A 25,734-nucleotide genomic window follows, 5' to 3' on the forward strand; every position below is an offset into this window, starting at 1 on the left:
AATTATCTTAATGCGCACCTCTTCAGCTACAGACTTAAGTGAGTTTGTCTTTAGATGGATATAAGTAGTTAACAGTATGGGCAACGTTAAAACCATTTGAGTATGTATCACTTGCTAAATGACGAGGCTCCGTGACCCAGCAAAAGACGCTAACCAAGTCACGGCATTTTTGTTCATCATGATAACATGTCTCACAACTTTTTTTTTATAAAGGTCAGGATCATTTCTTTGCTGTGTCAATTTCTATAATTTGGCTTGACAATCCAAAAATACCATCTTTTTCACGTATGTATATGAAAGTACTCATTTCACCCACCACTGAAGAGCAGCACTCAGCTGTGTGATGTGTACCAGCAGTTCCACTGCACTACGTGAGAAATGACTTTGTAAATTGAATTACATAGAATTTACAAATCCAGAATGAAATTTAGGCAGGACATCAAGGTTAACACCCCCACTCTTAAAAACAGTGCTAAGGTATCTTTATTGCTCATATACTGTAGCTGGGACCTTGGTTTATTTGTCTTCTGGAAAAGGCACCATAAGATAAAAAAGTATGCTTTTCAGCATACTGAGGCATTGTTGTGGAAATTGTGGTCTGTAGGGAACAGTGCCACCTACTGGTTCACCTATACTGCTTAGAGCAGAAACTTGACCTTACTTTGAGGTTTTCCATCCCAGTACTGACCAGGGCCAGTCTTGCTTACCTTCTGAGGTCTGACGAGATCAGGCTAGAAGAAGGTTCAGGCATTTTTTGAAAGAAGCTAGGGGATCGCAGTCAACAACACCATTGGGCAGCTTGTTTCAGACTTCCCATAACCCTCTGGTAAAGTACCTCCTATTCTTGATTTTTAAATGCACTGCCACATGGTTTCCTCTTGTACCTTCAGGCTGGGGTTTCCCTGTTCATTTGGAAGAAATGAGGGGTGGGTTCTGGTGGGTTCACTTTAGGGAAAATCCCTAAAGGAGTCGACAGTACGTGAATCGGGTTCCCTCATGGTCTTATCGGTTCAAGGCAGAAAACGTTCAGTTCTTTCAGCTTTTCTGTTTTGGACATTCCATTGAGCCTAGATATGCATCTGGGTGTTCTTTTCTGGACTGTTTCCTTCTATTTTTCTTGTATTGTGCTCTCACAAATTGTGCACACAATTCTATGTGTTTATTATTGCATTGTACAGGTTTAGCATAATGTGCTTTATTTAAATGTTCTGCTTTTGACTAATATTTATCATGCTGTTTGCCTTTCATATTGCTCTTCCACATTGTTTGGAAGATGAAAATGTATGTTGACAGAACAAACAGTAAATACCCGAGTCTTTTTCACTTAATTAGCCGCTTCAAGCTCAGTATTTCCTGTTTTAAATTTGTAGTCGGCTATCTGTATTCAACACCCTACATTTGTATACATTAAATTACATCAGCCAGGGGTTTGTCTAGTCCCCAGTTTGGAAAAGCTAGAAGCCCTTTTGTTCTGCTTTGAACGGTGCCTGGCCATTCTTGATTTCATAGCGGAAATTCTCAGGATTTGCAAATTTGGCCAGAATATGAATGTCTTGGCATACTAAACATTTTTACTTTGAGGAGAAATTCCATGCCGCCTCCCAAGTCATACACAGTCACAGACTTCTGATGTTGTAAAGGGTAACAGAGGGATTTGCACACCCCAAAGAAATTTGTTAGGCTTGATTAGTCTGACAAAGCGAGGCCGACGCTAATATGGAACATAGCATTCTCATATGCCAGATTTTGAGCATGTGAGCAGTCAAACCCCAGTACAGTTATTGCAGGAACTCCAGGAGAAAATGGATTCCATGGGTCCACAGCCTTACAGAGGCATTCAACTTTGAGGACTCTCTCCTCACAGAAAACGGTGCTGTTCTGTTCATATAAGCATGCTTATGAGACGACAGTGTATTTGATTAATATTGAAAGTGAAGAACCCAGAAGAAGTTGGTTTTGTTTGCTGTCAGTCGGCTTTCATTCTCAAAGTAAACGATTACAGATGCCCGTTTTTCTTCGTAACAGACTTGTTTTCTACATTTTAGGTTACCTAATAAAGCAGCACAGCTCTAAAGCCGTGCTTATTAGTAGCTAATTAGCACTATTCTCCTCTCTTTTTCTTGTGATCTTCTGTGATATTTGTCATTTGCCTTGTGTTTAAAAATTCATTTATTAAAGTTTTTCTATATAGGTGTATTTTTATATACTATTTACATAATTGTCAGTGATCACTTTTACCTCTCAGGAAACACTACGGGGTCCCTAAGGTATTTTAGCTCATGGAGGAATAGGAGGGCAAGATGGGCAGAAACGCCCACTCACCATTCAACTTTAAAGATCCATATTAGGATTTTAAATAACAAACCCTGGACAAAACAGACCTACCCTGCCCTTTATTTACACTGAGGAAAACCAAAATCAGAACCTAACTCTTCCTCAAGCTTTTCACTACATTTCTTCAGTGCCCCCTGCCCAAGCAGCTACAATTTTTCATAATGCCAGGTATCTTTTTTTTCCAAACCTCTGTCCCAAAAAGTGAGTCTTTATCCAAGACTCTTCTCATAAATGTACAGAACTTGCACTTCACTTGACATGTTCACACAATCGACCAGTTGCTTCCCCAATTACTCCGTCCTCCCTCTGTTGCAGTGCATAATGGGGACTCAGTTCGATCCCTCCACTTAGTTTCTTCCAAATTTCAACTGTCCAATTGTCTTCTACCAATTGGTCAGGTGACTGAGGATGGCAGGTCATTCCCTGTTGCCTTCTGGGGATTGTAATTCAATAAAGAACGGCCATCTTGTTGGTTGACATGCACCAAGCCCTGCAGAGATTTACAGGAAGGTTAGCATTGATTGGAGGGGGGGGTGTATTCCTCACCAATATTCCTGCAAGCCTGAAGGCACCTGGGAAGACTGAGCAATTAAGCCACTAGTCCAAAACCAACCTTCTTTGGCCAGTCTTGCACTGCTGCTTATTGACCCACAATCACAAACCACTAGTAACACAATCCGGTTTCGAACTTGCAAAGAAACAAAAGAGCTCATCCTGTGCTTGACAAGAAAACAAGAAAACTGGGTTATCAAAAAAGATATATATATAGCACATTGTTATTGATGTGGACTTACTGTAAGACCTTTTCATATCTCTTTGACACACAGGGACTGACAGCATAACGTTATTGATCACTGAAAATAGGTATTTGCAAGCTATTGTTTGGTAAGATGGACGTTTTTGTGTGTGCCATTTCCCGTGTCTCCTAGCAATTAAAATACCCTGGAGAGTGGACATTCAGAATGCCAAGGGTATCCGCTTTCAATTAATAGAATCAAGTAATAGGAGTTCCCAGCTGCACAAAATTACGTTTTCCCCATATACAAGTACGATAAGCCCCTTAGTCAATAGAAACCATATTATAAGTGTAATGTTATAGATCTCATACATTTTGTGAGTCCTATGAAAAGTAGATCACGTGCTCTACTTGATAAGTTCACTGTGCCTTATGAGTGTGGTTTCAAAGCCCTAACCTCGTGCCTTCAGGCAACAGACATAATAAAACTCGATTGTCATATTTCTTTACCGCAATTGTTTGGTAACTAAAGGTATTTCAGAAGCACCATCATTTTCTTTCTGTACATTTCAGTAATGCAGGAAGACAGGCCCTTAACAGACGTAACAGTATGCTGTAGCGGAAATGTGTTTTGGAAATGGCGCTTACTTCAGTAACGCCTTTGAAAAGGCACTATATGGGTCTTGTACTCCGAATACGGTTGGTGAGCTTTATGATCAGCCATTATGTTTACATACGTTTCCAGTAAAGAGAGTAGTAAATAAAGTTTAGTCAGTTAGCTAGGCTATTGGACCTTTGATCTCAGAGGTACAGGGTCTGAGAAAATATTTAGAGCAGTAAACTTCAGTGTGGGATGGGCTTAGTAACATGCAAAATTATATCATGACTTGTGATTCCTTTATTTCTGCACTTCACTGTTCAGGACAGTGCAGAGAAATAAAACCCCCAAAATATTAACTATATTTTTTCCCCTTTTGTGGTGTTTATTGGTTTTCCTTTAAAAGAAGAATACGTTTATTATCTGCTATATGAAGCACAGGTGGAGTGTTTTTATCCTCACAGGCTGTGACTATTCTTATACAATTCTTATTTCAAAATGGAGCCTTGTTCACTTTGAGATTTTATTGTTTCAAGAAGGCTGTTTCAAATAGATTTTTTCCCCCATCTAATTTAGTGCATGCTTCCCCCATTTGAATTTTGAAAAGAATGTAGTATTTTTTTAAGGTTGGCCAGTGTTGCTTCTTTCTTCGCCAGTAGATTATTGATCCAAGAATCTCCCCAGGCCACTGCTTGAAAGATCCCAGTCAGACATCATCCACAAGCTGCTGTTGCAGTGTAGCTCAGTTGCCCACCAGTGGGCTGTAAATGAAAACCATTTTTTTTTAGGGCCTTTAGCTTTTAACTTAATCCCTTTTAGTACAAGGATTTGAATGAAGGGCCTAGTTAAATATGAATTACATAGACTTGAAAGGTAAAATACATGGAAACGAAAATTGCCTATATAACACAATAGATGCATTATATTCTATTTTTTACTAAAATTGCATCCCAAATCTCAATCTCAAAGTAATAGTAAAATGAAGTAAAAGAGAGAAAATGGCGAGTGTTTTTTTTTTCCCCTAATACGAACCATTTGGGGAATGTGTAGCTGCTTGTACACAAAGTCCATAAATATTTTTGAGGTTACCCTGTTTTGCATCTCTAAAGCAGCACACAATTACAGCCTTTTCTATGGAAGCACCATTATCACACAGCAACACAGCGACTCAGCAAATTCCGTGAAACTTATCTCTGTGCAGACTGTTATTACATGGTGCTATACATTGTAAACTACACTCTATTGGGGGGGACTGCAAGTGCGGAAAATGAGCTCAATGCAGGAAACAGAGGGGGCCAGAATTTAAAGTAGGTTGATGGTAGCTTGGCTAGTTTTCATGTTGTGGTTGCTCTGGAAAGGCGTTTGTTTTTAGTCTGCTGTTATTAGAACAGACACAGATGAAATGTGGCCGTCTCGCTGTTTTAGAAGTGGAAATATGACTGTTTTTATGCAAAGATGTGGGAGTCTCTCTTGTGTCCCAGTACAGCATGTTGTTGTAATTGCTACAGTATGGTCTAATTTGTTTTGTTGGCCTCTTACAGAAGTAGAGAGAACGGGGCCATTTGAGTATGGGGGACATTTGAGTTTAAGGTCCAAAATAGTAGAATATGCAAACAGATTTTTTTTTAAGGAAATTGAAATTCCCAAAGCAGAAATGTCCACTTCATTTTTAAGAGCTTGAGCTGCTGAGGACTGTGGGGTAGATGCACTGTGCTTACATTATCCAGTGACGTCCTCAACCAGGATTGGTGAACTATGGCATGAGGGACAGCTCTGGTCCCAGAGAGCCACAGTTCAGTAGGTTTTACAAGTTTCCCTTAAATCAAGTACTGAACTAATCAGTTAATGTTACAAATGAGAGAAGAGCTTTTGGACCATCTAGCTCCTTGGTAGTCGAGGTAGATGATCCAGGGATCTCATGGTGGAGTGGAGCAGTGGCTCTATGGCTAAGGATCTGTGGCTGGAAGGTTGCCAGTTCAAATCCCACAGCCGGCAGAGGAATCCTACTCCGTTGGGCTCCTGAGCAAGGCCCTTAACTCCAGCTGCTCCAGGGGCGCTGTACAATGGCTGACCCTGTGCTCTGATCCCAAGCTTCTCTCCCTGTCTCTGTGTCTCATGGAGAGCAAGTTGGGGAATGCCAAAAGACAAATTCCTAATACAAGAAATTGTATATGGCCAATAAAGCAATCTTATCTTATTCAGCTGTCTCTTGAAAGAATAACAATAACATGGCTGAGCAGCTTGTTACATACTCCCACAACCCTTTGGGTAAAGAGGTCCCGCCCTGTTCTTAGTTTTAGAGTGAGGTGGCTTTGTCAGTGCTTTCGAGGATTTGGTTATAATTGAATTGCAGCCCCTCGTAGTCTTTCAGTGTTCAACATTTAAAAGATTCAGTTCCTTCAGCCTGTCAGTGTACGACATTCCCTTTGGCCCTGCAGTGTGTCTGAGTCCAGAGTCAATCTACATTGCCCAGCTAAAGCTCTTGAAAGAGCGTTGGTGTTTACATTTCAGTTAATCTCTTGGCTTCTTAATGACATAAATCACCTGCTTAAGTGGTCAAAACACAGCTCTCAAGTGTTTAGACCTCAGTGAATAGGGGCGACTTGTACAACCTGCTGCATTGTTCCTTCGGGATCAGGGTTGCCCAGCGAGATGCCATTGTTACTTGTAGGGCTGCCGCTTTCTCTCAACAAATCTCTTAAAATGAAGAAGCCGTTATCAGCAGTTCGAAAGTGGTGTTTTTAAATGTCAGTTTTCTTCACATGAAGCTGTGCCAGGAGCTAGATAAGGTCCGCATTACAGCTTACTGCAGTGTACACCACTGCTTCTTTTATCAAAACAAGTGATATTCATTTTTTGAGATGGTTAAAGTGGCACAGCAAGCCACTCTCTTCTGTGGAGACTGTAGGGGTGTGAGCAAGGAGGCTCAAATCCCTAAAGGAAAAAGGAAGTGCACTGCTCTCACTGAGTGCATGCAGTTTTGAAAGCAGCCAGTATCAAGCTCTACTGGGTGAGCTTCGTGTCGTAAGTTTAATGTATGATAGGGGAGTATGTGTGGTCTGGACATGGAGGGGGAAAATGGAGCCATGTGTGGGATACAGTATGAACACAATGTTTTTAAAACTGCAGGCGACTCAAAATTGAAACCAGTTTAGAGGGTCCGTCTTACTTTTCTATATAGGACTTACTACTTTGACATTGGGAGCAATTCTTTCCCCATTTAACTCGCACAGTGCTCATTCCCTTACTTAAAAACCTTTGTAACTGGCTCTGTCTGAGTCTGAAAGCCATTTTAGGAGATGGAATTGTGGGTTCAGTAGTGGTACAAAGTGGAAATTTTAAGGGGTATTAATTAAATATCTGTTTTGGGACGAAGACCTGTTTTTTGCCCGAAAATTTGCCTGACCATTTCGCCATGCTAACCATTCCTCTGGCTTTTTTGAGAGTTTGGAAGAGTATTTTTGTTCAGTATATTGGGTAGAGTGTACTAGCAGTGTTCATTTAAAGGAGCTCAGATGTTTAGTAATGTGATATTTATGTGGAATCCCTGAGACCAGAGTCCTGTTTGCTATTTGAACTGCTGTTTTTTCCCCCTTATTGTAAGATGAGATTTGCAGCTTTCATGGGAACAATAGGGCGCTTTTTGGATAGCCATGACTACTTCATATGAAAAAGATCTGTGCCTTTTGTGCAGATGTTGAAGGCATTCAAGTAGCTGGCTTTTATTTTCATGGCCTTGGTCGGTCTAGCAACAATTATTCACATGCAAAAAGGCTTTAATGTTATAATAAGCAATATAGCGAAGCAAAAGCAGTATGCTTTTGTTGGGCCATCTATCTAACTGTGGCAGAATATACCATTAAAAATGCATGATAGTCAAGGAGTTTTTAGACTGAAGCCCTTCAGCCCTGTGTTAGTTATAGCTCTGTACTCAGGTTGTTGATTGTTCCTGTTTGTAGTGGCAAAATCCTTCCTGTATTGCAAGGAGAACCCAAGACAATCGGCTTTGTTTCTGAATTGTGTTGTTGGCTTTAATTCACCTGGTTTAGGGGTTTAGCTGGTACTCCAAAAATTCTTGGTCGAACCTCATGAGCTGTATTTATGCCTGGCCTTGTTGTATGACAGCACATCTGAAAGAAAAACAACAACATTTGAACATCCCGGTGTAGCCTATGGGCAAAATCTACCTTTGTTTTCTCCTATGTGGATTACAGCAGCACCCTGCTGGCATTGTGCGTGAATTTCAAGGCACAATATTTAATTGGGAGCAAGTGACGTGAACATATTACTTCTTCACACTGGCTACTCCTCCATATCTAAAGACTCTTACGACTGTTCTTCAAGTCTTTTTAAGAACACTATTTTGGGAAGGTAATAAGAACCATACTATAATGTTGATGGCTGGGGTCACTTGGGAAAAGGCTTGGAGACTTACTATTAACTATTAATTGGACAGCAGTATGGAGCAGTGGTAAAGGTTCTGGACTCATAACTGGTAGATTGCGAGTTCAAATCCCAGGAGAGAGAATGCTCATTAAGCACGGTATTTCACCCAAACTGCAGAAGATGATTTGGCAGCGTGGATAAAATTACTTAAAGACTCTTCAAAGATGGGTTAGGTGTGTCTAACTGAGGTTTAGTTTGGGCATGCTGTGGTTTAACATTTACCAGTTTTTATCGTGTGTGTATATATAGTCTTTTCAGACGCCCTGCATGCACTTTAGGGCAAGGCTGAAACATTTTATTGATGCTTTGCAATGAGTTAATGTTGGGAGTAAAATGCTGTTAAGCCTGCTGTATCTGCAGGAAAAACAGCACAGCATCTTGAAACCATTGGACACTGCAAGAATAGATCTGATATGCACTTCTTTTTAAAAGTGGCTTTACCATTTGCCATTTTAGGTTAGCCTTTAATGGTTTTGAAATTTCCCCTGCCTCTTCAATTTCTGTCTGAAATGGATTTAAGTAAATCAGGATTTCTCTGATGGCCAAGATAAAAAATACTGCCTCAAAACGTTAATCTGGTACCTCATTTTTCTAATGTTGATTGAATAATCTTTTAAAAAAATGAAAAGCACTTTAGTACTTAATAAATGGGTAACTTTTCGGGGAAGTCAAGAACTGGGTAGTAATGGCATATTCTTTACTGCAGTTCTAGTTGAAACTTAATTTGCAATTGACCTAATTGGTTGGACACCTGGAAATTTGGAGCACAATTTAATGATATTAAAATATTACAACAAATGGGCTGTGCAGCACCAAGTATTAAAGGTTAAATTTGCTCATTTTAATAAGTGCCCAGCTTGAAGGCAGTTGGGCCCTCCTAAAAATTATAAGGACTTCCCTGTTATTGAAACCGCACATAGGAAATTCATCCCAATGATTATTTTATAGTGCAGTTGTGAGGTGCAAGTAGGTGATGTGTATTCCTGTGGTCTCTTTGTGAAAGCCCAGCTTCGTTAAGGCCGGGCTGCACAACTCCAGATTTCTGGTTTTCTTCTGTCCTCGGCCCTTAATGAACTAATTAAACTGATGATTTGCCTAGTTGGATAATTCAATTCCTGACCTGGGGAGTTTGTGTGTTCTCTCCATGTTTGTGTGATTTTTCTCCAGGTGATCTGGTTTCCTCCCACAGTCCAAAAACACACTGGTAGAGGTAATTAACTTCTGGCTAAACTGGCCCTGGCCTGCGTGTGTGTTGGACTGGGCCAGTCCAGGGTGTGCTCTGTCTTGCATCTGTTGCTGGCTGGCATAGGCTCCATTTCCCCTGTGACATTAAATAAGAGGAAACTGTTAGAGAATGGATGGATATAAAGCCCGTTGACTACTGCCCCCTGCGGAATAGAGATTGGCTTCCCTGCCTGAAGGTGTTCTTTAGTTGCTACCTCACATGTGATCCTCCTTTTCACTGTCGGCATAAGACCCTAGTAAAGCTTCCGTATTTGTTGACATTTGGAGTGTCGTGTACTCGGTGGCTACTAGCCAGGCCCTCATCAGATCCACGGCGGTGTTTAGTTTCTGTTAATAATAATAATAATTGCTTACACTTATATAGCGCTTTTCTGGACACTCCACTCAAAGCGCTTTACAGGTAATGGGGACTCCCCTCCACCACCACCAGTGTGCAGCCCCACCTGGATGATGCGACAGCAGCCATAGTGCGCCAGAACGCTCACCACACACCAGCTATCAGTGGGGAGGAGAGCAGAGTATTGAAGCCAATTCATAGATGGGGATTATTAGGAGGCCAATGGGAAATAATTGATAAGGGCCAATGGGAAATGTGGCCAGGACGCCGGGGTTACACCCCTACTCTTCTCGAGAAACGCCCTGGGATTTTTAATGACCACAGAGAGTCAAGACCTCGGTTTTACGTCTCATCCAAAGGACGGCGCCTGTTTACAGTATAGTGTCCCCATCACTATACTGGGGCATTAGGACCCACGTGGACCACAGGGTGAGCGCCCCCTGCTGGCCCCACTAACACCTCTTCCAGCAGCAACCTTAGTTTTTCCCAGGAGGTCTCCCATCCAGGTACTGACCAGGCTCACACCTGCTGAGCTTTAGTGGGCTGCCAGTTGTGAGTTGCAGGGTGATATGGCTGCTGCTGTTTGTCTCCTCGAGGCCAGGAAATTGCTTTTTCTGCTCTAGGCCTTGGTTTCACATTGAGAACAATTCATGAACATGAGTATTGTTGTATTGGGCCAAATATTTGAAAAAATTGAACATGTCAATTAAATCTTAAATTATATTCTTTTCTACAGATGCTGAAGTTACCTTTCAGCGAGGGGAATTTTTTGTTGGAGTCATACCAACAAAGATATTTTTTGTACTGTGATGCCTTCTAAACCGAAGCATTGTTAATAAGTAAGAGTCCCTCACAGGAAATAACACACTAACACCTACTGTGAATTTACTTGGAATATAATCTTTTCATCTGCCTTACTGTCACCCAGGCTGTTAGACAGGGTAGATGTATGATTAAACTGTTCTAGTCTATATTAAGTATTCTACCCAAAGCCTTTGTGAGTGGCTTGTGAATAATGTTCTTAATTTAAGTGCAATTGAATAAACACCATCAGATCCTGCTAATATAAGTGCTTTGTCCTTGCAATATCGCTTGTTTGAGATCAGTCAAGACTGCAGAGGACACTGGCCCTGTTCATTTGTACTTGTCTTGGGAAAACGTCTACATAAATTATTCCTTCAAAGCATTTTATGTTGTGCTTCATTCTCTCCACGCAATTTATTATTGTGTATTATTTGCTTTTACAATGGATATTAACAACTTGTTATTGTGAATGTTGTCATGGGTACTTTGTTTTCAGGTTCAATGCTTTATCTCCCTGTAATTTAACAAAATGGCATGTCAAATTGGTTTCTTAATTATGAAATGCTATTAAGGTTAATTTTGTTTCCATGAATTTGCATGAATGAGTGTTTTTTTTTTTTACACAAGGAAAAATACTTAAGGTATTAGTGCCCGTTTTAAATAACTCCCTTTTGTGCTCTTCCCTAACTTTACCCAGAACCTCCACGATTCCTGTGCAATTCAGCAGTAATTAATTAAACAGGTTTTTTCCAAAGCATCTTGAAAAGTGGCTTCTGCAATCACTCTCTGAAGCAAGTCAGTTTTGCGTCGCCTCCAAATAATGGACCACAGGAAGATGAAGTTCAGACACGGAGCAAATTGTTTACTTGCTGTAAAATTATTTTTGAAGCTGTTGGTTTTTTTTTAAATAAATATTGTTTTAAAAGTTAATGAAACATCCACCAACAGGAGTAATATGTATTCCAAGTGAATTACATTTTTGAATATCCCCCTTCCAGATGAGTTTAATTAATGAATGAATTGAGACTTTTTAACATTTCTTACAATTTAGTCTACAAATGCTTCCCCCCATATACTTCTGCTGGATGAGGCATGTTGAATTGACAGCCGAGCTCAGAGTTTGCACCTGTAACCTCCTGGAAGTATGATGTTTGTACTTGATCAGAGAGGGAACTCTATATCATTTCTCTGTTTTTGCAGACAGCCAAAGCACAAAAAAGTAACATTTCTCATTTGAGTTAGGTTCCTAAACTACTTTTAGTCTCAAATGTCTCTGTGCTGGAAAAATGTGAAAGTTTCTGCTGTTGGTTATGTCTCTGAAGACAGGGTACCTGACAAGTAATAGCAGCAAATATACAGCCCCTGATTATACACATACAGTCAAGTCCTGTTTGGGCAAGTGGTACAGAATCCACAGGGAAGCAGCATGTGGGAAATTGGATCTCTGCGGAAATCTGGGCATCTTATTGAGTCTAGTCGAGCGTGCTTTTGTATTTTAACATCCTGCTTTAGTGAAGTGGCTTAATGAATAGATGGTTTGACGATCTGTATAATCCCCCTGCCCCCCACTTCATACTGAGTCCATTCCACCAACCAGTCTGGTGGATTTCTTCACTTGGGGTGTACAGGAATGGGGGGGGGAGAAACGTAAATGTGAAGGGGAAGATTTTTGGAAATCCTATATTGTTCTGAAAGAGAACCGTGCCGAGGAGCGACAGCGTAATGTCGGTATTTTTTCCCCCACTGTTTACTAATGGCATGAAACTCTCCAAGTGCGTGCCCGGAGGATGTCTTAATTGGAAATAAGAAAAAGGCCTGCTGGAGCAAGGCAGGCTAATTTGGCAGCCGTGTGGCCAAACAGTGATGCAGTCGGCTTGCCAGAGCTCTTTTCTTTGGCAGGCTTTTAAAGAGCTCTGTGTGATTTTGCGCAAGAGGCCAAGACTGAAAGAAAGTGATCATCCATTAGCGCCGGTTATTTACAATGCTTGGAGGGCCGTGAAGATGACATTATTGTTGGGCTCTCTTTATGCTGGGCTTTTTTTTTTTTTGCTTTCCTCTTCTGCCTGCTTTTGCACAGACAGGTGATTGGCAGCTCTCGTCATCTACAGCAATAGCTGCTCCCTGGTCTGTTATCTTTTCAGATCGCTCTCACAGGGCACAGTGCTGGAATACAAGATGAGCCTTTCCCTAGCTTCTCGGCTGTCTGGAAAGGCAAAGCTGAGAATTAACTTTGAGCACCCTGACGTTTTAAATCCATGCTCATGCAAACAGCTCTCAGAAAAAAGTACAACATTTGAATTCTGCGGCTAAGCATAATCCAGCATGATAAACACGTTTTTTTTTAACTATCAGGAGTAGTTGGGGGTGTTGGCTACGTTGGTGCTTTAAAAAGGGAAACTTAACGCACTTTGTCCAAAAAACTGTGCTGCAAATTAATTTAGCTGGCACCAATGTTTTTGTCATAGTGTTTCTACTCAGTTGTAAATCGGATTTCATCAGTATTATACCCATCACAATGCACAAGTCCTTCTTGTGAATGGTGTTGCGTTCCATGTGTATGGTCTCTGTGTACTGACTGCTTATTTCAACATCAGGGTTCTGAAAATCCTGTAAAGTCTAATGTATATTACTCCCTTACACCCCTAACAAGTTCCACACACAACCACACAAGACTTACGGTGTGTTTGTGATAGTCGTGTTATCACGAGGGACCTCATAAGCATTTATTACTCCAGTCCTGAAAGAGGATAGCTGCATAATCTGCCTGCCAGAAAAGACAAACTTGTGTGTTGTTGGATGTGGAGAAGTCGGCACGACTGAAACGCTCCACAGATGTTCCAGAAATCATGGATCAGGGGTCGATACGAGTGTCTGCTAAGACGATTTGCTGAACTGTGCATCTGTGTCCCATCTATTTTAGAATTTCATAGGTGCCTCCTGTTTCATGCAGCTGGTGATTTAGAGACCAGCTCCGTGGTAGTTGTTTCTGACTACCGTGTCTGAGGAAACCAGTATGTTTGGTTATTTCTGTACATATGTGCATCACTCTTTCCTAGACCTCCTGATGGATCTTCAGATAGTCTGCCTACTCTGTCTGTACCTCTGTCAGAAGCAGACTACCAAGAGTTTGGGGAGTTCCAGCAGCAGGCACATGGCTGTAAGTCTGCCACACCTTAGTAGATCAGACATCCGCTGTCCTCCTGCCCATTTCCATTGAATAGACCCTTTCAGCTTTAAAGGTTGGTGGTGCCTGTCGCTTGGTTTTCCTACACCTCAGTGGGTTGCGTTGTGGAAAGCACGCCCATCCAAAAGAGCAGCCTCGATTCCATTGCTGTATTGCAAGGCCTGGAGCGCTGGGAGTAGTTTTTGGAATAGATGACTTTCTGTCTAGCTTTTTTTACCTAGGGCGGAGGTCTAGACAATTTGAAACATCACCAAACAAGGAAAAATTAACCGCGGCATAAAATGCTTTCTTTATTGACTTATTAGAGGTGCCTGACAGAAGCAAAAACAATTTTTTTTGGTGGTGCGTCCATGGAGAATGAGACCATAATATTTAATGGTACAGAAGATTTTTAAAGATCCCTGTATGTACTTCTCTTTTAGTGTCAGTTGCTGGCTGCAATAAAAATCAGAACAACTGATGAAGAGATGCTCCATTTTCACTTCCTTATTTTTGAGTGTTAAGTGTTTTTTCGATGTAGAATATTCTCATTTTTATTTATACCATTGTAATGACAACTCCCAATTCCAATTTTCCATCTCATCTCGCCTTTGTGTTCACTTAGGAGGGGGAGTGAGAAATTTCATAGGCCGGTACTTGTCACCCACCTGCTTAAAAGCTGTTCGTCTGGACTGGAGGCCCAGCACCAATTAGAGCATCCACTAATGACATCACCACAAGCCAATAAGGAGTCAGTGGGAGCCCAGGGAGCTGTGGTCAAATCCATATCGTTGGCCATTCCTACCCCTGGAGATGCTGAGCTGACTGTGAGCAGATGGTCGGGAAATCGCAACTGTTTTAGCATCGACAGGGTACGATCTGGTTGATTCTGTCAGTGAGCCCTTGACACAGTGAGCCTTATGGATTCCCTGGCATTTGCTGGCTTGACATGACATCAGTGAAGGACGAGTTTCTCCTCCAATCAGCTCTGCCTCACCTGTACATCACTATGGACCTTGCAACATGTCAAAAGATGAAATTCTCAATGGCTAGGTCACAGGAATCTGTACTTCATCTTGTGGTTACACAAATCGTCCCTTTCAGCAACAATAAAAACAATTAGCAATGGTAAACATATGCAAGAAATAAAGGTACACTTGCCAAATTTTCATGGAATTTAAAAGCTGATGCTTATCTTATTGTCTCATCAGTCATTGAGGATTGCACCGAACGCTGTTTTGATTTCAGCTGACAAGCCAAACTTAGGCCTTGCTGTACAATACCTTCCTTGGCTGTCTCTAAAGAAAAATCATACTGCCTCCATTGCAGTGTTGGTGTTGAATGTTTTTAGAAGTAGTCATTCCACTGTTAAAGTGAACTCCTGATTAATCGTCAGTTTGTCTTCAGTATTTCTCACTGCACCAGATGAAATTTGCAGTTTTCCCAAGGCTTTTGACCAACAAGGCGTTCTAAACCCAACTTTTGCGTGGGATAATTAACTCAAGAAGCTATAATTAATGCCAGACACCACTGGAATTGAGAGAACTTTGAACACTTAAGTGACATGAAACTGAAATTGCACAACTTTAAGCTGTCTTTGGAAAGTCCTGGCAATCTAAAAATACCTCGAATCTATGTACAAGGAATATAATGAATTTCTAACCGCTTCAGTGTGACAGGGAACCCGAGCAAGCTGTGGGCTCAAGGCGTGATACCTCCTGGACGGGACACCAGTACATCGTAGAGCGCGCACACACACACAACAGGGTCGGTTTTCCCAAAAGCCAATAAACTTACCACTATATCTTTGAACTGTGGGCCGATAACCAGAGTAACTGGCGGAAACTCACACAAACGCAGGGAGAACGTACACACTCCACACTGTTGGCACCCCAGAAATGGAACTCCAGAGCCCCAGTGCTGGGAGTCAGCCATGCTAATGACTGTTCCACCATGCCATTCTGAATTACTGTCTTTTTTTTTAACTTACCCTCATCGAGTGATTTGAATTGTTTTGCTTTAATAGTGTGGTATTCTAGAATACATGAAGTGTATTTTAAGACCAGCGAACATGTTAAGAGGGTGTCGCAATGTAGTCTTTGGCCTGTTATCAGGTAAACAGGAAGCTGTGCTGAATGCTGTGCGAGTTAGTGTTGCTGAGCAACGCCTGGGAGTTATTGTTGTTTGCGTTCAGCTTTGTCCACCAGTTTCTCTCATAATGAGTCCGGGAAATAAAAGGAACGTTGGTAATCATCATCAGATGCAATGAACACTTTGAAAGGGGTCGTGAAGGGGCATTAAGATAATGTTTTAGCTTCTGTCAAGTTCAAAATTGAATTAACAAATATCTCAGTTGAGTTCTTGAGACTGACCTGCTGGTTGCTTTTCAGACATAGCTGGCTGAGATTTATGGGTCAATAAGCTACTAACAACAAAATGAACAAGATGGGCCAGATGGACTCCTTTCATTCACATACAATCTGATGTTCATACTGAATATTGAAGGTGGGTGTGGAGTTGCCCAAGGACAGGTATTGAATTCCATTTGAACCAGAGATTGTTTTAGAAAATTCGTTAAGCCTAGCATCTTCTTAATTATTGATGCTGTGTCCCACCAGCTAAATAAAGTCAGGGTACTTGGGCAGTGTGGATATTGCTGTAGTCTCATGAGTTGTATTAGTGATATGAATCCTGAGGTGCCAACACGACACGTGGGAGTTGCCAAGTTTAAAAAAAAACACTCTCTTCTGCCTCCCTCCTTCCTACTCATGTAGGCGTAAATGTCATTAGTTAACTTAATAACTAATTAAATGTCCAGTGTACATTATAAAAGAGGTAAGGAACTGTGAGATCAAATTATTTCAAAGACCAACTATGAATACTTTTATAGATGTTGCATAAACTCTGCTGGGAATGAAGAAATCACTTGAACTATTTTCAAGATGAGAAGGTTACTGTATGAGGGGTCGTTTGACCCATCTGGCTGATTTGCAGGTTAACAGTTTGTTTCACGCTTGACCATTTCTGGAAAGATCCTGAGGAGTGGACTTCAGCAAAGGGCTGACACTTTCCTCCCCAGACACCCACGACTTCCTACGTCTTGTGCCTCCTATTTCTGTTCTCCTAAAAATATTTCCATTTAACTTCTGCTTGTGTCTTCTGGGTTCCGGTTTCATGTTGTTTGCCAGTCCTTGCCCGACAATGTTCATCTCCCCATTAAAAAAAAAATCTTCCTGGGGTTGACTAAAATCTCCTCAAAGTTTGTGCTATTCAAGGCCAAGTTTGATTAGTTAGGTCCTTTCCCCAGGTACTTGAGTAATGTTTCTCATTTGAGCCTTATAATGAAACGGCTTGTTTAATTTTGTGGAGTAAATTAAAGTATATTGGCTAAGTTATTTGCTCAGAAATCCATTTTCTGTGTGATAGCAGATGTCTCCTTCATCTGTGAGGAAACTGAAGGCACTGCTGAAGAGTCAGGTCTGTGAGCAGAGCTTTTGCCATACGTGCTGTTTTCAGTGAGTGCTGAGGATCTCTCTATTATAATCTTCCTTCAGGGCTGACATATTGATTGCTTCCCAGCACCCATGCCTCTACTGAGCACAGAACTGCAACATTAATACCTTTCCATCACTGAGCACAGCACCATAACGTTTGCAGTTTTTCCTTAGGTACAAGTAAGGGATTAAAAATTGATTACACAAGACACAGCTTGGTGTACCTTCTAGGATTTTGAATAAAGTTTTCTTTTATTCTCCCTCCCCCGTGGTCCTCCTAAGTTTTGGAAGGATAAGAGTCTGTAACTGGAGGAGTTCTGACATTCTGCAAGCCCTGTCTGCAGGATTGCTGAATCCCCGCTTTTGAGACTACATTAGAAATGGGCTTCTCACCAACACTTTCCTCCAGATGATTCTCTTTGTGTCAGTCCTGTTCCAGCTGGAGAATGTCTCTCTTCCACGTCATAACTCCTGCAAAATCAGCTCTGGCCTGTTAAAGAGCCCAGTTCGTGCTTTCCACTCTATCCCCATTCCCTAATTTTTATCTGTACCAACAAACAGTTCTTTCTTGTCCGGTCAGTCCCACACATGAGCAGCTGGAAGCAAGTTTAGCTTTTCATTCAGTTTGAGTTTTCGCGATTGGAAACACGCCTTTCAACTTCATTTTTATCAGCGGGAAGAAAAAGGAGCAGTCCGAGCCTTTGGGACCTAAGTGTTCCTAAAGCCTTAGGAAAAGAGAAGTTTTGGGCTGTCAGTTTGGCATGTCATCCAGCTGATCTCAGAGTTTAATACAGAACACATGCAGTGCTAATACATTGCAGTCAGTTCAGAGTTATTGTAACACAGCACTGAAGCCAAAGAGAAAGGGGACTCTCTAAACCCACATCCTGTTTGTTCATATGTGTACTATATGTTTTCTGAAATATCTGTAGCTGATGTCTGATGCCTGGGATGCCATCATTCATAGTCATATGTTTTCTAATGAGGTATGTTGAAAATTAACTTATGGAAAGACTTGACTGGATCCATCACGCTTTTATTGTATATGACAATTTCCCCCATGACTGTACTGTCGACATTATTAATGCCTAATACTAATACTTTCAGTTTGGGATTCAGAACTCGTATAAAATGCATTGAAGTTATTTTTATATAGATCACTCTGATCAGAATTGTACAGAAATGTTGGTTTCTGGTTTCTTGTAACATACTAATCAATACTGATTGAGACATCTGCATTCCCTACTGAATGAAGTAGTGTACTACTGCCAAAATGGGTCATTTTGCACAATTACATAATTTTAATATACTTTTTTTTTTCAAAAAAGCTGATTCATGCTAGAGAGCAAAACCGATTTAATGTTACCCAATTTTATGTTTATAATTTATTAAAAACCTTAATGGCTAAAAATCTGCTAAAAGACATGTAAATCAACAAATTAGAAATGGATCTGAATGTCTACTATACCTTGATTAGCTCATATGTGTGGATTTTTTTTGTGCTATTGCTTAAATCTTTACTATTTTGCTTGCATAGACAAGAAAATGATTTGATTGTTTCCATATGTTTTCCAAAATAGTCAAAAGGGCATTTTCTGTGAAAAAATCACAATAAAATCCTTCATTTGCTTGCCAGTGAATATTTCTGAATTTACCGCAGTTGTCCTAAGACAAAAGAAGTTGGGGGTTTCTGAAGGACTTTCAAGTACATCACATATCTGACTTTTTAAGAACCACAACTCATTGCCCTTTGTCTTCTCTTAAAATAACTAATTCCTCATATGTTAAATCTGCTTCTTAGATACTGACGAGTCAGAATAATGTAACAGACAAGCTAAAAACCTGGAACCTGAGGACCTATTTGGTCTCCACAAGTTTCTTGCTTCTGCCTGATGGTGGCCAGCCATGAAGGGCTGTTCTGGTGCTTGGTGTACTGTATGTGGTCAAACTTCTGATTAGTTCCAAACCCAAATGGAGGTTTAAAATACCTACATTAAAGTAGGTGAAGATACAGCAGGGCGTTCTGTGCTGCTTTTCTGAAATTGCTGTTTGCTGTAGTTCTCTCCTGCTTAGAGCTTAGTATCTTTTATTGTCTCAACAAATTGCATCCATTATTGGAGTTCAGCTCCCCTCTAGTTTTTACAACTCGCTGTCTCAGGAAGGCTAGGAGTATTGCTATAGTAGGAATCATCCTGGTTTCTCACTCTTCTCCCCCCCCTTCCCTCTGGTAAGCATTAAAGAAGCATAAAAGGCACGTACCTCCAGATTCAGAGACTGCTTCTTCCTGCAAGCTGTCAGATTATTGAACTCTACCAGTGATTCTTTTTGCAACCCGACACTTGCTTCCTTTAATGCTCACGTCCAGACTTTGAGAAAATGGGACCTCCAGTGGAAAATCTAAAAAGAAGTTCTGAGTTTCCTCGGACTTCACCTTGGAGATATTCCCCTATCCTCTGTTACTGCTCAGACCGAATAAACATGACACATTTACATGAGTAATGCGACTATTTATAATATATTATTTTTTTAACGATGCAAGGTTTTACTCTGCTTAACGTGGACACTAGCTAGAAAATAACTGCTCTTGTTAGTTTCATCAGATCACTTAGTCGTCTTTTAGTCTTTCAGAATTCTGTACATTTCATAGTGTTCAAATTTCATGCATTCTCAGCTGTTTCCCAGCTGTAATTTGTCTTTCTTAGCCAGTTATCGTTAGCATTATTTCATTTCATTAGCATTAAAAATGGTATTAAGTAATACCAGTAATTAGTAATTTACTTCAGAATGGATTTTATGGAAAAATACGAATATCAACAATTGCACTGTATCTTCCTTACTAAGTAGAGTTTTGTTCATCACAATAAAGTTATTGTAATCCTTTCAAATGCTAACTGTCCTACAGGAGAGCACATCTAATTTCCAGATATGTTCTACATCTGATGAAAATGAATGCCAAAATATATGATTAATCTAGTCAATTATTCATCTACTGTAGGACATTCCTCCCCCTTATCCAGGCGTCTCTATCTTGAATATAATGTTAGAAACCGCGCCGGGTTCATCACACTCCCCTGTGTATACAGCCAAAGAGCCTGTTTTTCCTAATGTCACATTCCTTGACAATGGGAAAAGGGAACTGCTGGCAAGGCAGTCCGTGATCAGTGACCAAGAAAGTGGCCCCAGGCAGTGAATGGTTTCAAATGATAGCTCAATCCTTGCGAAACAAGATCGGTGAATCCAAGAGACATGAGGGATACCGTTCCTTCACAATTCACAGCAGCTTCAGACAGTAACATGGAAAATTTCTGCACAAGATCAAATCTTTTATTAGCCACCTTTTGGACACTCGGCTCTTTCACTGAGACAAAATTTAAGTGGCATTATACCAGATATCGTGTTCTGGGGGTGATACGTGTTTTGCAAATACTCTTAATAATTCTCAAGTGTTTCCATCAAACTCTTTGGACTCTCAAATTACACGCATTTTAGAAGCTGAATGATGAACAGTCTCTTTTGACATGTCGAAACTCCCGCTTGGATGACTATGTGCATGGAAAGGAAACTTAAATCACTCTCTCCATCACTGGAGCTCAGAAAAGAGAGCGATCGATTGCTAGCGACTGCACGGAAAAGCATAGGTTAAATACTGCAGCAGAGCACACACCATCTCAGAATACGGTTCTTAGCTCACAGCACAGATATTCTTAGCTCAACACAGCAAATCCAGACGGAAAGAGCTCCTTACGGCGATTGATGACACGCAAGCTTCAAATATGTATTTTTAACTACAAGAGTGGTTTTTATCCTGTTAATGAATAAAAACCCACTTTTTTATTGTCAGTTGGCCAACATCACATATACCAACCAGGTATATGGGAGAACAGAAGAACATGAATTCAAGATGTGTGCCAGGCGTTTCTGCTCCGTTTAATTTATCCAGGTTTTTCCTTTTATCTATAGCTGAGTGTCCAAAGTTTTTGCCCACAGCATCAAATAAATATGACATTCATTTTAGGATAATATATCCTGTAAATGGCTCTGCTCTGTATCTCTTTCCTGGTATCTTTACTGGGTCAGGGACCTGTGGATAAGTTTGAAAGTTAATTGGAGCCGGGCAGCCTGTTAATTGGGCTTGTCTTCGAATATTACAGGGCACCCCCCTATGTGTTATTGTAAGCTCTGTACATCAGAGTTGCGGAGTAAATATAAAATCCACCTTTTAAGTTGAGATATTTTGTTTCCACAGTACCCGTCTTTCTAAAAAGCTATACAAGAGTCTTTGGCTCTGTATTGATCGGTCTTGATGTGCAATATACTGTAGTCTGTATGTACTTCTACCAGTATTGTGCTATCACTTTTTGTTAGTTTTTTTTTCAGGCAAAATAATAGAACACAATCTGAGATGCACACAATTGATACTAATGGATTACTGTACTTGACAAGTGAGCTATATACAGTATTGGAACACTAACAGAAGTTATGTATGAATAATGTACACACTGAATGTATATTCCATTTGATGAGCATTTTGGTGATCAAGCATTCACAAGGAGCTTATGGATTTTATTTATCAGTAAACTGTACTGTAAGAACTGGTTCCAATGCAAAGGGCACAGACCTGATTGATTTATACAGACAAGAAAGACGCACAATCTTAAACTATCCAAAATATAAATCCTCATAAACTGAGGTTTTACACAAAAGTGTGATACACCATACATGGGTTTGTGGGGAAAAACTAGACTGGAAGATCTTTTCCCCAAATCTGTCTGTGCCTAGAAATCGACTGACATCAGGGGCTCATGTGTTACGTTCTATGGGGTGTGAAAGTTGGTGTGTGCAAGAAAAGGAAGACTGTTTTCACACACATTAGAATTGAAAAGGCTGGCAGAAGAGCAGTCGGACAGCCCCAGGAGCTGAAACGGAAGAACAGATTGACACAAGTAAACGGAGCCGCTGCATCTAATGACGAATGTTTTTTTTCTAATTCTGCACAAATACCGGTGAGCTTTGATTTTTTTTTTTTTTACACTGCTTTCAAATTGTGCTCTTGCTGCCCGCAGGACGATTGGCGTTAATTTGGTTTGGCGAAGACATCTCTTTCTTGCTTAACAAAAGGCCTCTCACTTGACAAGTGCGAGGAGGTCATTCTCTCTCTTTGGTCTGTGTGTTCAGAGGTGCGCAGATCTTTTCTTTTTTGGTTTCTCACTCCGCTGTGCAAGAAGGAAGCGAAGCGAGGAAGGCATTTTTGGATAATGCGGTTTCTTCTTTTATCTGATCTTTAAACCTGCGCCCCCACAAGAATGATAGCTTGCACGTGGCTGCTTCCTCTAGCTCATTTCCACTGTTCAGAAGCTCTGCCTCCAAAGCTACCCCTGTTTTTTTTTTTGGGGGGGGGGGGGGTGAAACCACAAACTCGCATCGGATCTGATCTCTCCTGCTTACTTGCTTTGTGTCTTCTTGTGATCTTGCACGAGTTTAGTTGCAGGTGCAGGATATCTTTTGACGATGTGATCCATCGGCAATAAAAAAAAATAAACTCTGCGGCGAGAGTTTCGATGGCGTCTCGCGGCACTGAGGTTTGAGAAGACTTCATAATGGGCTTCGGCCGCAGAGGAGGCCCTGAATTCAGATTCTGGTTTGAGTTGGGCAGTTTAGGCTTTTTTGTGGAGTGCCGTTTTTCCTTTCGCTCACAAATGACGCTATAATCTGTCTCGATTGGTCGCCAGAGCAAAACAAAAAACGAGCATGGGAGACGTGCAATGGGAGCATGGGAGACGAGCTGTTGTTTTTATTTTGCACATTTCTGCCTTAAACTGTGGATGAAAGATCAGCAAGATGGGCCCCAGTGCCTTGATTGAGGTGCAGCGCCCACAACACATGCAGACCCTATCAGTCCTTAGTGATGGAAGAGTGTTTGTGTGAAGGCTGGTGGACACAAACCCTTCTCCAGGGCTTTACAATAAGGCCTAGGGCACCGGGAACCAGTTTCCTAAGTAATGGACTGCAAATGTGTTTGTGTTGGCATTGGTGTTCGGGGCACTGGTCATAATGTAGATTTTTTTTTTTTATTTCTTTAAATTTTTTGAAGCCCGTTGTTCACAAAATGGCCACACAAATTTTACTTTTCCCTTTTAAAATGAGGGACGAGAACAAAAAATACCTATACAGTTTGAAGAGCTGGGTAAATCTTTTTTTTTTTCTCTATAGCACATCCATTTTGCTATTTATGTGCTGTTTTGTTGTATTGAAAGCTATAGAGGGGGGTCTACAGCTTTTGGAATTTTGAAATATAGCTTTTGGAATATCAAAATATTCCAAATATATATATAATTACTTAAAATATCAGTCCACATCATTTATTGCTTAAAATGTAAAATGCTGCTCTGTGTGAGGAAATAGTGTTAAAAGATTCATCTGTGGGGAAACTTTTCTAAAGGTAAGATCAGAGTTTAATAAATAATATTCCACAGTACGAGGATGGCTTTCAAAGGTGTTTGCTCAAGTGTCAAATTTGAAAATAAACTCCATCTCCAAACCTGTGTAAGAGGACCTTGTTTTTCCTCTGCCGTACTGCTAGATCGATCCTTTTGAAACTTGTGTATGCACGCTCAAAGCCCGAGAGGCCAAATGCTTTTTTTAGATTGCCCTGTAAACGCACAAAATAGGACGGTGTTGATTTAAAAAAAAAAAATTCTGCATCATTTTTTTCTGACCGGGGAAGTTTTCGGGAGATTGACGATCTGAGTAAAGGCTTGTCTTCAGGACGAGAGAGTGGCAGTAAGCTGCCAGTGTAGCCAAAAGATCACAGCAATAATCTTATTGATTTACTGCCACACCTGTGCGGAACATCTGGACTCAAATGCACCGTTATTGATGGAGGGGTGTTTTGTGTGAAGGCAGGTCGACACAGTAATGTGTATCTCTAGACCTTTGAGGACAGGCTTAGAACACTGGTAACTTGTTTTATCTTTTCCTCTTCCTTCTTTTTAGATGCAATTTATCAGCCTAGAGCCAGGGGCTAACTCCTAATGTAGTATGGAAAACTACAAATGAACTTCAAACTAAACAGTGAGACCCACACCACAGGACACAGGAGAAAACTGTGGAAGTGCAGTTAAAGCTGAGAATAGGCCATATGGGAGTGTGGAATATTCTTCCTGCAAGAAATGGGCCAATATTCAACAGGCCAGATGGGCCAAATAGTCTCTGTATGTTCTTATGAATAAATTCTTATTGATTTGCATTCTTATAATAGGGTACCTAGGTAGTTATATACTACTCGGGAAATAGGGAGTGGTGGTACACAAAGCATAAATGGCAAGTATAGTATACGCAGATCATGGAGGGTTTATACCATCTTATGTTTGATTGTTGCCATTTCATTTATTTCATCTGGGCTCTTGAAATACATGATTCAACAGTTCTACAAGTTGGGATGTTGGTTTAATTTTTGTTCTTAATCTTAAATCCATTATAAGTGTAGAAGCTCTTCATTTTCTTGCTTTGTTGTTTTGCTTTTGCAGATTGGTTAGATGTTGGCACTGCTTAATAAGCTTAAATACACTGTCATGTTATTTTTGTTTTTGCGCAATGAAGTGTTTCGATGCTAAGTGCTCTGGAATGGATGAAACCACCGAGCTGTGATGAATTTCTGGGATCCAGGATCATGTATAGTAGTTTGTCAGAGTGAAACCACATGGCAGGATGATAGAATGGTGTATCTAAGAAGCATGGATTTACACTGTAAAAGCCATGTTGTAGACAAATGGATTTTTCTCTTCCAAACAAACTTGGCATACGGTGGTCTTATCGTTCCAAGGCACAGTCTTACAAGTTGATGTTTTTGTTGGAGTATTTTACATTTCCAGTGAGCCATGACTAAGAAGAAGAAAAAAAAATCAACGCCTCTACACCTAGAATCTGGGAAATTTCAGGACTGATTTTTGTCTAGATGCAGTCAGCTTTTTCCTTCTTAATAAATCACTTCCATTGTTTTGATAATCGCAATGAATAATTGAAAGGAGGTAAAGCAACCAAAAAAAAATCACTACCTTTCCAGAATTTCCCCAAGGGTTGTGTATTACAGGTTTCTGCGCAGAGGCAATTACATCTCCTAATGCACTTAGCAGGGCACTCTCTGGTATCCTCTGCGCTGACAGGCCACTCTGTCTCTCCCATCATCTTGTCAGTAGGCTGGGCTGCTCCAGTGGCTAGACCTGTGGCTCAAAATCGGGGCCAGAGATTACATTTGAATTGAACACAATAATATCCGTGAGGGACACAGGGGAACATTAGAGGGTGATGCGCGTTTCGGCTGACCTTCAAGTCTGCAAAAGGCCATCATTATCTCCCAGCTTGGTGGGATGTGTGTGCAGGAAATGGAAAGCCAGCCAAGCTTGTGAGCTAGTTAAATGAGCACAGAGGCCATCCAGGCCAGTTCCACTGCAATTATTTGGCTGTAAATTATTCTATTCTTAAGAAAATAACAAGCTGCATTTTGCTATGAGGTGTGTGTGTGTATTTATATCTCAAATGCTACATCAAGTTCAGGGTTTTGTTTTGACTAAGGGAGTG

The 25,734-nt window shown here is 40.7% G+C and overlaps 1 protein-coding gene across 5 annotated transcripts in view; it reads left to right on the top strand.

Moving 5' to 3' along the window:
* Positions 1 to 25,734, top strand: part of raph1a (Ras association (RalGDS/AF-6) and pleckstrin homology domains 1a) — a 134,547-nt gene that overhangs the window by 39,967 nt on the left and 68,846 nt on the right. The gene's annotated exons all lie outside the window — the stretch shown is intronic.

Source organism: Lepisosteus platostomus, chromosome 14 (genome assembly GCF_059453375.1).
Source record: "Lepisosteus platostomus isolate fLepPlt1 chromosome 14, fLepPlt1.hap1, whole genome shotgun sequence".
Lineage (NCBI taxonomy): Eukaryota > Metazoa > Chordata > Actinopteri > Semionotiformes > Lepisosteidae > Lepisosteus > Lepisosteus platostomus.